The following is a 16,673-nucleotide window of genomic DNA, read 5'->3' as shown; positions in this document are numbered from 1 at the left end:
TCTGGCCTATTTTGCACTATCGGCAAACACGAAAACGTTAATTTTTATTACATGTGATCTGCACACAATGCCCGGTTTATGACTCCACTGTGTAGACATGTTCCTTTAGACAGTCGCCCCAGCCCAGACCTTCTGCTGGCGCCACGGCAGGTATCACGGCATTGTTCTGCTGCAGACCTGTCTGGACGAGGGGCTGCCCTGTCTGCCCTGTACGGATGCGGGCCTGTCTGGCACGATTTACTAAGGGATGGGCTCTCCGCCAATTGCTTTCAACTCCCAACAAGCTGTTTGTACGAGCTACGAATCATAAAAATACCTCATGTGTTTAGCGCGCTACCAGGCTCCATCAACATCTGCTCAGGCCATTAGCTTTCTGGAGTCATGCTCGAGGTCCATCAAGTTGTAACAAAATCTTTAATAATTTTCCGTATGCGAAACTGTAACTAGTCCTCTCTCAAGTTCTTTCAAGTCAGCGTGCATACGAGGGGACGTAAAAACTTAAGTTACACATTATTATCGCAGACTAAGTAGCTTTTGAAACTTCCTGGCAGATTAAAACTGTGTGTCGGACCGAGACTCGAACTAGGGACCTTTGCCTTTCACGGGCAAGTGCTCTACCAACTGAGCTACCCAAGCACGACTGACGCCCTGTCCTCACAGCTTTACTTCCGCCAGTACCTCGTCTCCTACCTTCCAAACCTTACAGAAGCTCTGCTGCCGGAAGTAAAGCTGTGAAGACGGGGCGTGAGTCGTGCTTGGGTAGCTCAGTTGGTAGAGCACTTGCCCGCGAAAGGCAAAGGTCCCGAGTTCGAGTCTCGGTCCGGCATACAGTTTTAATCTGCCAGGAAGTTTCATATCAGCGCACACTCCGCTGCAGAGTGAAAATCCCATTCTGGAAACATCCCCAGGCTGTGGCTAAGCCATGCCTCCGCAATATCCTTTCTTTCAGGAGTGCTAATTCTGCAAGGTTCGCAGGAGAGCTTCTGCAAAGCTTGGAAGGTAGGAGTCGAGGTACTGGCGGAAGTAAAGCTGTGAGGAGGGGGCGTGCGTCGTGCTTGGGTAGCTCAGATGGTATTAACCGAGCGGTCGTCCGAGCGGGCAGTTCGACGCTAGCGGCCGTGCGAAGCGGAGGTCCGATACTTCCGCCTGTGCGGCGTGTGTGAGTGTTTGTTTACTTGTGGACTTCGTCTGCGCGCGGGCTAGTAACGACGATCATGGCGAACAAGTACAGGAAAACTACAATACGATTCAATTTCTGCAAAGACTACGAACGTCCAAAGACTTTAGCAGTGTAACGATTCATTCGAGAGGAAGTCAAGATACCGCCAAACGATATTGTCGGAATTCACCTGTCCATCATTAGTCCCACGGTGTATGCTAAGATGGCAAATGGCGCGGCGTGTGAGAGAATTCTACAGGCGACAAAAGCAGGTCTCCGAATTTGCCATGGTGACGGGAATGTCGGCACGGTTACTGTAGAACATGCTGGTCTGGGTGTACAGACAATACGTGTTTTTGAGCTGTCATTTGAGCTCCCGGCTGACGAAGTTATCGGGGCTTTTAAGCCATACGGCACGATACATAGTCACACGGCAGAACGATGGGCACAATTCGCCACGTACCCCGTTCTTAATGGAGTGCGACAGATCACTATTGATCTTCAGAAGCATGTACCGTCCTATCTGACAATTGGTGGTTGTCGGGCGGTGGTGATTTACGATGGTCAACCACGTACATGTTCAGGCTGTGGCCAGGTGGGACATCTCAGGTCGAACTGTATGCAACGGCGGATTACGCAACTGCCTTCAGATGTGCGGGAGCCGTCGCCGGCGATGACAGTCCTACTGAGCACCTATGCCAAAGCCCTCACAGCGTCCGCTGATGACCGAAAGGACACAGCCCCGATGGAAGATCAAGATGGCACTCTCCGAAACCTTGTAGCAGACGTCGGGATGGCAGAGGATGCTGCTCCATCGAGCATACAATAATCTACGACGACAACATCAGTTGAGACCGAACTCCCACCAAGCACACCGATAGTACACGAAGCAGTTCCAGCCACTACGGATGCTGTTCCGTCTGGAACGCACTCTGTGACGACAACATCAGTTTCGACCGAACTACCGCCAAGTACAACGATGGGACTCGAAACACTTCCGGTTCCTATGGACGCTTTTCTGTCGGGCAGACGTCATTCCCTACAATCCGAGGACACGGAAGGAAGGTCACGCAAACAACGTTTCCCGAAAAGGAGGAAATGGCGGCGTCGCACGACATCTCCTCGGGATGACTCCCCTTGCCCCGACGACGATGTGCCTGTGGACCAAGACGACACAACAGCCTCTACGCAACAGGATGATGCAATGGAAACTGTTCCATCAGACCGGCAGCGGTCTGTCACATTAATGCTACAGGGACGTGGTGTGGTGTCACCGCCAGACACCACACTTGCTAGGTGGTAGCCTTTAAATCGGCCGCGGCTCGTTAGTATACGTCGGACCCGCGTGTCGCCACTATCAGTGATTGCAGACCGAGCGCCGGCACACGGCAGGTCTAGAGAGACTTCCTAGCACTCGCCCCAGTTGTACAACCGACTTTGCTAGTGATGGTTCACTGACAAAATACGCTCTCATTTGCTGAGACGATAGTTAGCATAGCCTTCAGCTACGTCATTTGCTACGACCTAGCAAGGCGCCACTACCAGTTACTATTGATGCTGTAAAACATGTACCGTCAGGAGCGATGTTCACCAATTATGGATTAAAGTTAAGTATTCCAGCAGCTACGTACGTTTTTTGCTAGTCTCAATTCCTTGACCTGTTCCAGACCTCACGCCAGCCTGCGTGAGCTAAAACGCGTGCCTTTCGGCTTCCTCTCATAGTGGGTTGGCTCTCTTGCCAATCCACAACACGTGGTGATGCTGAAGAGGAACCACAGCCAGTTGGCTCTCCAGACGCAGATGCTGTGGCTATGGACACGAATATATCACTGCCTGCAAAGATGTGGTATGACGATATTGAGGAGGCGCCGGACGTCATACAGAGGCAGCCGGCACTCACGAAGACGGCCTAAAAATTGCCGAAGGCGAAGGCAGAGGGGCGGGCGAACGTCTTCTAACTCAGCCCCCAGCGCCGATGCAGGGAGATGTTGCGCCTCGACAGAGTGGGATTCAACGCCGTGCGAACCGTATTGCGACATTAAATATAAATGACGTGCGTTCACCGGCCAAAATACACCTACTGAAGGATTCAATTTGGGCATCTGATGTGGATTTTGGTTTGCTGCAGGAAGTCCACATAGCTGCATTCCCATACATCGCAGGCTGCCAATCCTATTCGTCACATGGAGATCACAATGGGAGTGGCGTGGCAGTTTACGAGCGCGATGGCTTCCCAGTGGTAAACGTGTGATATATTCTGTCCGTCAGGGGAATGGCTTTCACGACGTTTGGGGCACGCATCATCAATCTTTATGCACCGTCGGGAAATAATCGGCGGCGGGAAAGAACGCGATTTTATGCAGAAGACATTGCCCCACTATTCCATGGACGTTATGAATGTGTAATAATTGGTGGAAATTTCAACTGTGTTCTCAGCCAGAAAGACCAATGGCCGCAAGCAAACATCAGCCAGGAGTTGCGAATCGTTGTCAACGACTTTGTACTTAGTGACACGTGGGAATTACGACATGGAGATGCACCGGTATACACCTGTGTGACAAGTCATTCGGCGAGCAGATTAGATCGCATTTATATCTCACGGGCTCATGCAAATGATGTCCAGGACGCGGAACGCTGACCATTGGCATTTTCAGATCACAGCGCTTACATCTGTACGGTGCTTCTTCCCCGTAGAGAGGTGTGGAAAAGTAAGGCCCCGTGGAAACTAAACATTCAACATCTACATGATCCTGAATGCCGTCACCGGATCCTTGAGACATGGACGATGTGCGAGCGAAGGGTTGGAAGGTATGCGACGATGCTTGATTGGTGGCTAACTTGTGCTAAACCGGCGCTTCGCCGTACGTTCATCTCATATAGCAGGGAGATGGCAGAATGGCGCCGCCGTACGACCGACTTTTATTTTGCAGCGCTGTGCGACCTGGACGATGGTCCGCCGGGACAGGACGTCTGGATCGAACGCAAAAGGATAAAAGCTAAACTAGTGGCTTTAGCTCGGAAACATCTTCAGGGAACCATGGTGCGCGCCAGATGTCACGACACGATAAGGCACGAGATTCCTTCCATGCACCACGTCGTGAATGAACGAAAGCACCGACGACGCGTTTTGGTACGGGAATTAATTACCCGCGAAGACCGAAGAGTGACGCGTCAGCATTTGTCGACCATTACCAACACATCTATCGGGAATAAGCAGCCCCTGTCGATGACCTCGACCGTATAGCCACGCACGTCTCCCGTACACTGACGGTGGAAGCCGCGGGAACCTTACTGGAAGCCATTAGCTGTGAGGACGTTCATGATGCGATCACACAAGATGCGTTGAATCGGTCCCCAGGCATTGATGGACTTCCTGCTGAATTTTATCGAGAATTTCGCAACGAAATGGCACCGCGGTGGACGGAAATGTACAACGAGATGTTAAATTCCTATGCGCCTATTCCACCGCCTTTATGAAAGGCCTCTTGGTGCCAGTACATAAACCGAAGCCAGGGATTACGGTCACACATTATCGCCCCATCACACTGCTTAATGCCGACTATAAGATCTTTGCACGGTTGCTAGCGTCCCGATGTCGTATCTTAATTCGTAGCGTTCTCTCTCCAGAACAGACGACACCAGTTGGATCGGTGAATGTGCAAACAGCTACTGGCGAATGCCGTGATGTGATAGCGCTGGTGGAGGAGTGCCGGCTTAAAGCGGCGATGGTGGCAGTTGATTTTGACAGTGGTTTTGATAAGGTGCGCCACAACTATCTGTACGCTATAATGGAACAAATGGGACTTCAGACCGTTTTACTGGTGTCATTAGAAGGATTTATGGGGGCGCACAATCCTTGGTACAGGTTAATGGGCGTATAGCAGGGACCATTCAGATTCGACGATCCATTCGCCAGACTGCCCTCTTTCGATGCTGCTGTTTGCGATAGCGTTGGAACCATTAATTGGGAGGCTAACAAATTCTCTTTCTGGGATGGAACTACGGGGCTACACCTTCAAATGTCGTGCCTATGCGGACGACCTCCTGCTGCTCGTTCGTTCTGAGGAAGAGGTGAAGACGGTCCTTGAACTGTTGTTGGACCACAGTGTGACGGCGGGTAGTGCAGTGAACATGAACAAATCGGTGGCAATGCCGGTTGGAAGGGGCTTTACGCCGGAAGAAATCAGTCCGTTTCCTTATGTGCAACGATTCCGCTATCTCGGCAGTTAACTACCGACGTATTTTACAGACAACACGTACCATGGTCCGACAACATCTCCTACAGAGCCTTGATCCTTTGCAGCGAGTCGAATATCTTAACACTTATGCGGTTTCTCGAATGGTGCATATTTCGCAGATCTTGCCCCTACCACTCACGCTCGGACGTCGACTTCAATCAGCACTAGGCTATTTTGTGATGATTGGATCGCCCCTCAAGGTGCGATACGCAACGCTCACGCTCCCTACGGACAAGGGGGGACTCGGACTTAGGAATGTTCACTGCCGAGCGACGGCGCTCCTTCTAGCCACGATGTACGAGGTGCATTCAAGTTCTAAGGCCTCCGATTTTTTTTCTAATTAACTACTCACCCGAAATCGATGAAACTGGCGTTACGTCTCGACGTAATCGCCCTACAGACGTACACATTTTTCACAACGCTGACGTCATGATTCCATGGCAGCGGCGAAGGCTTCTTTAGGAGTCTGTTTTGACCACTGGAAAATCGCTGAGGCAATAGCAGCAGGGCTGGTGAATGTGCGGCCACGGAAAGTGTCTTTCATTGTTGGAAAAAGCCAAAAGTCACTAGGAGCCAGGTCAGGTGAGTAGGGAGCACGAGGAATCACTTCAAAGTTGTTTTCAAGAAGAAACTATTGCGTAACGTTAGCTCGATGTGCGGGTGCATTGTCTTGGTGAAACAGCACACGCGCAGCCCTTCCCGGACGTTTTTGTTGCAGTGCAGGAAGGAATTTGTTCTTCAAAACATTTTCGTAGGGTGCACCTGTTACCGTAGTGCCCTTTGGAACACAATGGATAAGGATTACGCCCTCGCTGTCCCAGAACATGGACACCATCATTTTTTCAGCACTGGCGGTTACCCGAAATTTTTTTTGTGACGGTGAATCTGTGTGCTTCCATTGAGCTGACTGGCGTTTTGTTTCTGGATTGAAAAATGGCATCCACGTCTCATCTATTGTCACAACCGACGAAAAGAAAGTCCCATTCATGCTGTCGTTGTGTGTCAACATTGCTTGGCAACATGCCACACGGGCAGCCATGTGGTCGTCTGTCAGCATTCGTGGCACCCACCTGGATGACACTTTTCGCATTTTCAGGTCGACATGCAGGATTGTGTGCACAGAACCCACAGAAATGCCAACTCTGGCGATCTGTTCAACAGTCATTCGGCGATCCCCCAAAACAATTCTCTCCACTTTCTCGATCATGTCGTCAGACCAGCTTGTGTGAGCCCGAGGTTGTTTCGGTTTGTTGTCACACAATGTTCTACCTTCATTAAACTGTCGCACCCACGAACGCACTTTCGAGACATCCATAACTCCATCACCACATGCTCCTTCAACTGTCGATGAATTTCAATTGGTTTCACACCATGAAAATTCAGAAAACGAATGATTGACGCTGTTCAAGTAAGGAAAACGTCGCCATTTTAAGTATTTAAAACAGTTCTCATTCTCGCCGCTGGCGGTAAAATTCCATCTGCCGTACAGTGCTGCCATCTCTGGGACATATTGACAATGAATGCGGCCTCATTTTAAAACAATGCGCATGTTTCTATCTCTTTCCAGTCCAGAGAAAAAAAATCGGGGGCCTTAGAACTTGAATGCACCTCGTACAAGCAATGGCGTAGCGGGCGTGATTCCCTCACATCCCGCCTACTGGATCTCCTGGTTCCAGCGTCCCTCACACCTCCGGTGGCGGTGGGCAACATTACGCCACATTTTGCGCATGTATCAACATTTATCGTGGAACTTAGTTATATCAGAGACGAGCTTCCGCGCACGAGACCGCCATGCGCGAAGGATTTTTATGAGCTTCTGTAAAGTTTATAAGGTAGGAGACGAGGTACTGGCAGAAGTAAAGCTGTGAGGACGGGGCATGAGTCGTGCTTGGGTAGCTCAGTTGGTAGAGCACCTGCCCGCAAAAGTGAAAGGTCCCGAGTTGGAGTCTCTGTCCGGCACACAGTTTTAATCTGCCAAAAAGATTCATATCAGCGCAAACTCCGTTGTAGAGTGAAAATCTCATTCTGGAAAATGGTGGTGTTAGGGTCGAGTGTGAGCAGACTCAACGAAGCCACGCACCCAATTTGTCAACAATGCACTTTCCAAAGTGGTGGTGGCTTCACATTTGTATGAGTTGTGTTTACATGGAATGGACTGGGTCCTTTGGTCCAACTGAACTGGTCATTGATTGGAAATGGTTTTGTTCGGCTTCTTGGAGACTATTTGCAGCCTTTCATGTATTTCGCGTTCCGGAACAACGATGGAATTTTTATGGATGACAATACGCCATGTTACTGGGCTACGGTTGTTCTCGATTGGTTTAAAGAACATTCCAGACAATTCAAGCAAGTTCTCCACCCAGATCGCCGGACAACAACCCCATAGAACTTTTATGGGACATAATAGTTGGGTCAGATTGTGCACAAAATCCTGCACCGGCAAGTTATGGATAGCTATAACGCAGAATGGCTCAGTATTTCTACAGGGGATTTTCAACGACTTTTTGAGTCAATGCCACGTCGCGGTGCTGCGCTACACTGTGGAAAAGGATGTCTGACATGATATTAGGGCCGGCCAGTGTGGCCGAGCGGTTCTAGGCGCTTCAGTCTGGAACCGCGCGATCGCTACGGTCGCAGGTTCAAATCCTGCCTCGGGCATGGATGTGTGTTATGTCCTTAGGTTACTTAGGTTTAAGTAGTTCTAAGTTCTAGGGGACTGATGGCCTGAGATGTTAAGTCCCATAGTGCTCAGAGCCATTTGAACCCCATGATATTAGGAGGTACCCCATGACGTTTGTCACCTCAGTAAAAGTGGGGCACAAATAGGGAAATACGCTGAGATACGTGACTCAACAAAGTGCAGACTGTTATGACACTATACCTGGGAACGAGCATCTTGGAAACGGTGTAGCTGGTCAGCTGTTCACTTGCTGCTGTTGTGAGTATCTACGGAAAATGGATGAATGACTGTAGAACCGTGAGTAGGTGACAAGGTTTCGAATGTCCGTATCTTGTCACAGAACACGGACGTTGCAATCTTGGCCATAAAGCAGAATGGAATGTGGGAGGTTCGCCCATAAAGCAGAATGGGTAGCGATCTGAGGCAGATCTGAAGACAGAGCATAATGGTGGTGCAGGCACGAGGGTTTGGAGGATACCATGTAGCGTACTTTGCTGAACATGGATTCTCTGTAGTAGGTGACCTCTCTGTGTTCCCAAGTTACTTCAGCAACATACCGTTCCATGGACGCAGGCTGTTGGAGGTAGTATTATGCTACAGTGGACACTGATCTGGGTTTTCATGGGACCTGTGGCACTGTCGAAGGTATCATGACAGATGGGGATTGCGTGTTTAGTGCTGTGGACCACCCACATCCCTTCACGCTTATTGTGTTCCCAGACGGCAACGACATCTTCCACCAGGATAACTGTCCATGTTACAAGGCCAGAATCATACTACAGTGGTTTCACGAACATGATTGTGAACTCATTTTGATACCTTAGCACAAAATTAGCATGAGCTCAGTGGAGAACATTTAGTATAATATTGGGAAAATTCATGTCATGCAGAATTGCAGATGTATGCGTTCGAAAGGGTGAGCATGATAATATTCAACAGCTGGTCATAACGCTTTGGCCCACCAGTCCAACTACAACTGTAAGTTTCACTCTGTGTTCTGCGTCTTTTCTTTGAAATGAAATGAAATATGCGTGTAGCACTGTTGGCTATATATATATATATATAGCCAACAGTGCATACAACAAATGATGACTTGTAATTCATACATAGTTATAATTTACACACGGTGTTGTACTCGAAGTCCGACACTGGAGTCTTTGTACGACTATCTGGTTTCTTTCCTTATGCGCTTCCCCGTCTCTTTCTTTCCTTTGCCAAAGCGACCTTTACAGTAGCACGTGGTGTTTCTTTTGTTGTTCTGGAAGACGACCAAAATTTCTATCCAGGTTAGAGGGTGCTGTTGGTCCCAATGATCGAATGTCTGCTAACGCAACTAACAACTCATACTAACTTCCTTTTACAAATTACACTAGAGGTGTCTTCTGGTTGGCGACATCCGAGTACAAAATAAAAGCTTTCACAGTAGACGTTAGGGAAACGGGAAGGAAGAGTTTTTTCGCCACTTCATTGTGTTTCTCGCGACTGGGTAGTAGCTGTAAAGCTGATTGACACGTTCTACACCGGCCTTGTCCATGTTAGATTACGATGATGTTTGGCTCTAGTGTTCCTGCACTTTTCCAAAAATGAAAAGAAGGAAAAAGACAGAACCTTTAGCTTCGTTGCTCTGAAGCTCGTTGGAAGACCGTTCTGTTTTTCATTTCTTCATGAGAGTTTACGTGCACACTTACAAGTCTGCTGCATCTAGAAGGCAAAATATGAACTGCTACAGCTATCCTACAGACGAAAATCGTGGAGCACATGGGAAAGCACATTCCAGCAAATGGAAAAGCTGCGCGCCGGCCGCTGTGGCCGAGCGGTTCTAGGCGCTTCAGTCCGGCGCCGGACTGCTGCTACGGTCGCAGGTTCGAATCCTGCGTCGGGCATGGATGTGTGTGATGTCCTTAGGTTAGTTAGGTTTAAGTAGTTCTAAGTGTAGGGGACTGATGATCTCAGATGTTAAGTCCCATAGTGCTCAGAGCCATCTGAACCATTTGAAAAGCTGCGCCCTTACGGGATAAGGGCGCCGTCCACACGGACGACACACACGCGCCCCTTTGGCATATGGGATTACAACTGAAAGTGTTGACAGTCATTCATAAACAGTCTAAGGTCTCGGCTACTCCAGTTTCTGCTATTTTTTGTCCCAACTACAAAGCGCATCAACAAATAAATGGAGTATTTCGTTTAATAAGTGGCAGCGCATAATCGTGGGACTTTATCAGCTAGCTGGACTGCCCACCACCTCGACACACGGGTTGAGCTGACTACTTCTGACTACAGGTACGGCCGACGCCCCCAGCAGCTGCTGTGCCTGTCAGCCCACGTGGTCAGCAGAGTGCTGGTCGTCCTCGCTCCACACGTGCTGCCGCTCTTCATCCTGGCAGCATCCCTCGTGTCAGCCGCAGCTGCGCCCATGGTAGAATCGGTCTTGTCTGTTGGTGAGTGTCAAAAAAAATGACGTAGCTGTTACAGTAATCCTGGCAGTATCAGAAAATCTTTAGAAACATTAGGGCAGTTTCCTCATTCCAGAACCTGGGAAAAGCACTTCAAATGCCTGAGAAGAAATGTAACACTCTCAAGGACTATGTTCAGTGGCACCATGGTATAATATGTGCGTACTAACGGCTTGTAATATTAATGAATCATTTGTCACGGTCTTTGTCGATAAGACAGTGCTCAGGAGGCCTATATGTGCGTCCTCAGCCTTGACTCTGCAGGCAGTAACTGTGCTGGGTTTCGAGGTGAGTAGCGCTGGCAACACTCTTCATATGGCACAACCACGCCCCACTCACGAGAACGTACTCCTCTTGAAGGGCTTCAGCCAATTGAATGGGGCGCCATTGTGGGGATGTGGGAAGCTGGATGCATGTACACTACTGGCCATTAAAATTGCTACACCACGAAGATGACGTGCTACAGACGCGAAATTTAATCGACAGGAAGAAGATGCTGTGATATGCAAATGATTAGCTTTTCAGGGCATTCACTCAAGGTTGGCGCCGGTGGCGACAGCTACAACGTGCTGACATGAGGAAAGTTTCCAACCGATTTCTCATACACAAACAGCAGTCGACCGGCGTTGCCTGGTGAAACGTTGTTGTGGTGCCCAGAGTAAGGAGGAAAAATGCGTACCATCACTTTTCCGACTTTGATAAAGGTCGGATTGTAGCCTATCGCGATTGCGGTTTATCGTATCGCAACAGTGCTGCTCGCGTTGGTCGAGATCCAATGACTGTTAGCAGAATATGGAATGGGTGGGTTCAGGGGGGTAATACGGAACGTTGTGCTGGATCCCAACGGCCTCGTATCACTAGCAGTCGAGATGACAGGCATCTTATCCGCATGGCTTTAACGGATCGTGCAGCCACGTCTCGATCCCTGAGTCAACAGATGGGGACGTTTGCAAGACGACAACCATCTGCACGAACAGTTCGACGACGTTTGCAGCAGCAAGGACTATCAGCTTGGAGACCACGGCTGCGGTTACCCTTGACGCTGCATCACAGGCAGGAGCGCCTGCGATGCTGTACTCAACGATGAACTTGAGTACACGAATGGCAAAACGTCAGTTTTTCGGATGAATCCAGGTTCTGTTTACAGCATCATGATGGTCGCATCCGTGTTTGGCGACATCGCGGTGAACGCACATTGGAAGCGTGTATTCGTCATCGCCGTACTGGCGTATCACCCGGCGTGATGGTATGGGGTGCCATTGGTTACACGTCTCGGTCACCTCTTGTTGGCATTCACGGCACTTTGAACAGTGGACGTTACATTTCAGATGTGTTATCACCCGTGGCTCTACCCTTCATTCGATCCCTGCGAAACCCTACATTTCAGCAGGATAATTCACGACCGCATGTTGCAGGTCGTGTACGGGCCTTTCTGGATACAGAAAATGTTCGACTGCTGCCCTGCCCAGCACATTCTCCAAATCTCTCACCAATTGAAAACGTCTGGTCAAGGGTGGCCGAGCAACTGGCTCGTCACAACACGCCAGTCACTACTCTTGATGAACTGTGGTATCGTGTTGAATCTGTATGGGCAGCTGTACCTGTACACGCCATCCAAGCTCCGTTTGACTCAATGCCCAGGCGTATCAAGTCCGTTATTACGGCCAGAAGTGTTTGTTCTGGGTACTGATTTCTCAGGATGTATGCAACCAAATTTCGTGAACATGTAATCACATGTTTGTTCTAGTATGATATATTTCTCCAATGAATACCCGCGTATCATCTGCATTTCTTCTTGGTGTAGCAATTTTAATAGGCAGTAGTGTACACTGACAGGGGCTACAAGAGAGGCGTCGTATATCACCGAGAGGTTTTCTGTTTGAAGTGTGACAAGGAACCCCTTGAGTGCGAGGTCGTAAATGGTCAATGATGTTTACGGCGTTCGACGCCGCACATATTGTGTACCACGCAACCACAATATTGGCTGCTAATGACAGCAGGGAGCGGGACTGCAGGTATCGAATGGCATGAGGCTACGGAGGCTACGGAGCGTATTTGAGCTGCTTTGGCGACGAATAACTCGCAACAGTGCTACAGTGCTAGTGGTGTTCATACAAAGCAGAACAATGGCAACGATAAACAAAGGAAACATTGCATTATATCTACCACAACAGTTGCCGAAGCTGACATTTCATCAGAAAGGAACCCAGTGAATTTCACACAGTGAGAGGGAAGTGGCAGCTGAAATATTAACGTAGTTGCAAGATGAATCAGTGGAACGTGTGGTGTCGCATATGCTCGACTGTGTGGACAATGTACATAAGGAGTAGAACGATGACGATACGTGTTTCACAAGTGAAAGTGATAGTGAAACAAGTGTCGAGTCATGCAGTTAACCATCCAGGGAGCCGCACATCCCGTCTCCAGCGAAACGTAGTAAATGATAATCGTTGCCCACGGAGCGGGTCCTGAGCATAATTACGTAGATGGAAGATCGTCGACAGCATAATAAAAAAATAACTATGAACTGATTTCGAATAGGTCCGCAACCTGACCGTTTACAGCGTAAGAAAAATTATGGATATTCAAGGGAGGTCAAGGGGCACTTGCTACAAAAACTGGTGTTTTCGCGTTTCAAGGATGCTCGATACAAATTAGAGGATGTGCATGATAATGACGTACTACGTTATGCACATCAAACTGCACGATACATAGATTACAGTGATCTCAAGGGAGGCGGGTTAATGGTTGTATAGCTTCAAACAGTGCTACAGAACTGGAAGGTGTAAGATAACGAAATTTCAAACGAAGCCTCATGTTGACGATGCACAGCAAACTGCGGAATCGGTCCGAAAATTTGTAGTTGAGGTAAACAAACTTCCGTCGTTCAGCAAGGAATTTGTTTTCAACTACGAAAAATCGGGATTTGAGGAGGACATGCACATAAAAATAATCTTCGAAATTAGAGGTATGAAGAGAGTTGTATCAGGATCAAATAACATCAGTGCCTTAGAACTTTCGTACACAATTATGCCGACTGTTAATGTGGAGGGTAAACTGGCTGGAAAGTTATCTACTGTTCTGCGAGAAGATGAGGTGCTCTGTCCCCTACAATTCTTTCTTGCGTGCTTGATCTTCCAAGGGCAGTAGAGAATATTTACGTCTCAGCCATTAAAAGTGAGAAAATGGGCGTAAGAGAACTACAGCTATGGTAAGAGCACTATTTTTGGCCAACAGATGGTCAAAATGACTTGCTTTTGCTCGATTCCTGGGCTGCGTATAAAAGTCGTACTCTTTTAGAACAAACTATCCCTACTCAAAAGTGTGTGACATTGCGTTTCATACCACCTGGAATCAAATTCAGCCTCTGGATGTTTGTTGTTCCGTGCCTATAAAACATATTATCGCGCTATTTGCAGTTGCGCCTTAAAGAATAACCAGTTTCGCGATAAACTCCACGACCACAGTTTCATATTCGGTTGCATTCCATCACGTTCCATCAGTTCTCATCATCCCGTAACACCAATATGATGTTGCTTGAATTTTTTAAGGGTGGATACCTAGGTGAACATCCTGCACGGTTTGTAACTCTCAAGGAGTTTGCCTTCGATCTTGACGGTACGAACCTATGTGATCACTGTGGCCCGCCATTTTTCATTCGATGTTTATTGTGCAAGATAATGATATGTTTTGAACATTTATCGAATGACGACGAATTGTAATACACATGTTACTGTAAATGAAAGATAACTGGTAAATCCTAGAATTAACCGGTGAAACCTGAGATTTACCATCGCGGTGTGTAAAAGTCCGAAATTCCTCATTAAATGCATAGGTTTCGAACTTTTACAAAGAGACATTGGTAAATTTAAGTATTTACCATTGCAAACTGGTAAAAGCTGGATCGAAGACTGCCGCCTCCGTTGTGCAAGTTCACACGAGTTTCATTGTTGCCAATTTTGTGTTCAGATAAGTTTCTTTGTTGGCAGTTATGAGTTCTCAGTCCACTAACCGCTGCGTAGTTTCAGCCAGTGTCGAGCATCGTGCATACGGTCATGTTTGTGACTCATTTTAGTGGTGTTCCTTCTCCAGCTTTGTATCAGAATAAGTGGTGTTATGCGTAATAGATTTTACGAACTTTTAAGTGAATCAGTAAGAAGAAGGACAACAATTTTTATGTAGCTCCTGAGCAATATAGTATTCTGTTGAGTGAAATGAAAAATGCAAAAATCGTTTCCAATAAAAGATATGTTCAGTACAGACGTATGAAGTGATATTATGTTCTCAACATCGGAGGTGAAGAGAAAACTCATAGCACCGGTGTCTGCTGGTAAATAAGAAATTATTTATTACGTTCGTTTTGATGAACTGTTTGACGTACCACATGAGACCCACATTGCTATAGGGCAACGCGGCCGAACACGGATGATTGTGGAACTGAATCGTATGTACAAGAATGTGGCTGTTGAATCAGTCGTTACTTATTTGGGATTTTGTGAACCCTGTCAGAAAAAGCAAAAAAAAAAGAAAAACATTGAAAAGGGGTGTTGCAGTGAAACCTCTCATACACAGTGAAATGAATTCACCATGCCAAATTCACTTAATCGACATGTAGGCAAATCCAGATGATAAGACGAAGTTTATACTTGTATACCAAGATCATTTGACAAAATTTATTATCCTTCGCGCACTAACTTCGAAAAGGACTGTTGAAGTAGCATACCATCTTTTGGACATTTTTACCACCTTTGGTGCCCCAAGTATTCTTCACTTTGATAGTGGTAGAGAGTCTTGTAACCAAGTCATTCGAAGTTTATGTGGGTTGTGGAGTGGTATGAAGATACTCCACGGGAATCGGAGGTACAGTCGGTCTCAGGGGTCAGTCGAAAGAGCAAATCAAGATATTGAAAATATGTTATCAACTTGAATGGAAACAAATTAAACTTCAGAATGGCCTGAAGGGCTGAGGTTTGTGCAAGCTATGAAAAATAGGGCTCATCATGAAGGGATCAGATGTTCACCATATGAAGCCATGTTTGGGGTTCCAATGAAAATGGGCATTGCGACCTAAGTTGTTCCACGTTATTTAATAGAAGAATATAAACACTGAAGACGACTTGGAAAGAATGTTAAACACCACTTCCACTGACTCACAGGAAATTGAAAATGACGGCCAAGAAATTGATGCCAGTGAATCAAGTACTGGTACAGAAGGAACGGAGGTAGAAAGTGAGGCTGAAGCAGGTGAGGGAGCACCAGAGACACAGGATTTGAGGACAGTTAACAACGAGACAGCAGCACCAGCTCATGGTTGTGACGAGACGCTGACAACTTACAACAGTGTTACCACTGCCAAAGAAGGTCAAAGAAAATGAAAGGAGCCTCATGTAACAAAATTCCAAAACCTTCAGTTGGACAGAATGTGTGAATTAAAGTACCGGATGTAGACAGGGCAAAAATTGATGTAAAATCTACAATAACAGTAGTGATAAATATTCTGGATGACGAACTTTATCAACTTGGTGCCAAAGCTGGTAAACTGATGCCATTGTACACTAGGAACCAATTTACATTGTGCAAGGAAAATTTTATCAACGTCGAAGAAGTAGCAAGAGAAGAAATTAGTCTACAGGAACTGATTGCTAAACAATCTTTTGTTGGAGGACAAGGGTTCAGAAAATGCAATTGCTTAAAAAAGTGTTCAACTAAAAAATGCTTGTGTAAATCGTCTTCCATGTTATGTAATTCGAACTGCCACGATAATCAGCCTTATTGCAACAAAAATTAACGTTCACAAGGTTATATTTTTTACAGCATTTTCGCTAATATATAATATTGCACTATCATCACATTGGAATGCAAGCATGTATAAAATACATAAATTTACAATAAATACAAACTATTTCAATAAATTGGTAAGCTGATTTTTTAAAATAAATACGGTTTTATCAGTTCATACGAGTACATCCTGAGATTTATCAATGTCTGTTGGTAAAAGTTCGAAATCTATGCATACAATGAGAAATATCGGACTTTTACCATACCATAATGGTATGTCTTACGTTTCACCACTTAATTCTAGAATTTACCAGTCATCTTACTTTTACAGTAACACATAAATTCCGTAGAAGGTTGATCTCTGC

At 46.9% G+C, this 16,673-nt stretch overlaps 1 non-coding gene across 1 annotated transcript; it reads left to right on the top strand.

Annotated features, from left to right (window-relative positions):
• Positions 1-752: 752 nt before the first annotated feature.
• Trnas-cga (transfer RNA serine (anticodon CGA)) lies at positions 753-827 on the top strand. Its single transcript has one exon. It is a non-coding gene; the product is annotated as a tRNA-Ser (tRNA).
• Positions 828-16,673: the final 15,846 nt, after the last annotated feature.

This window comes from Schistocerca cancellata, chromosome 3, assembly GCF_023864275.1.
Source record: "Schistocerca cancellata isolate TAMUIC-IGC-003103 chromosome 3, iqSchCanc2.1, whole genome shotgun sequence".
In the NCBI taxonomy this organism is placed as follows: domain Eukaryota; kingdom Metazoa; phylum Arthropoda; class Insecta; order Orthoptera; family Acrididae; genus Schistocerca; species Schistocerca cancellata.
This window is presented reverse-complemented; position numbering and strand designations above follow the sequence as displayed.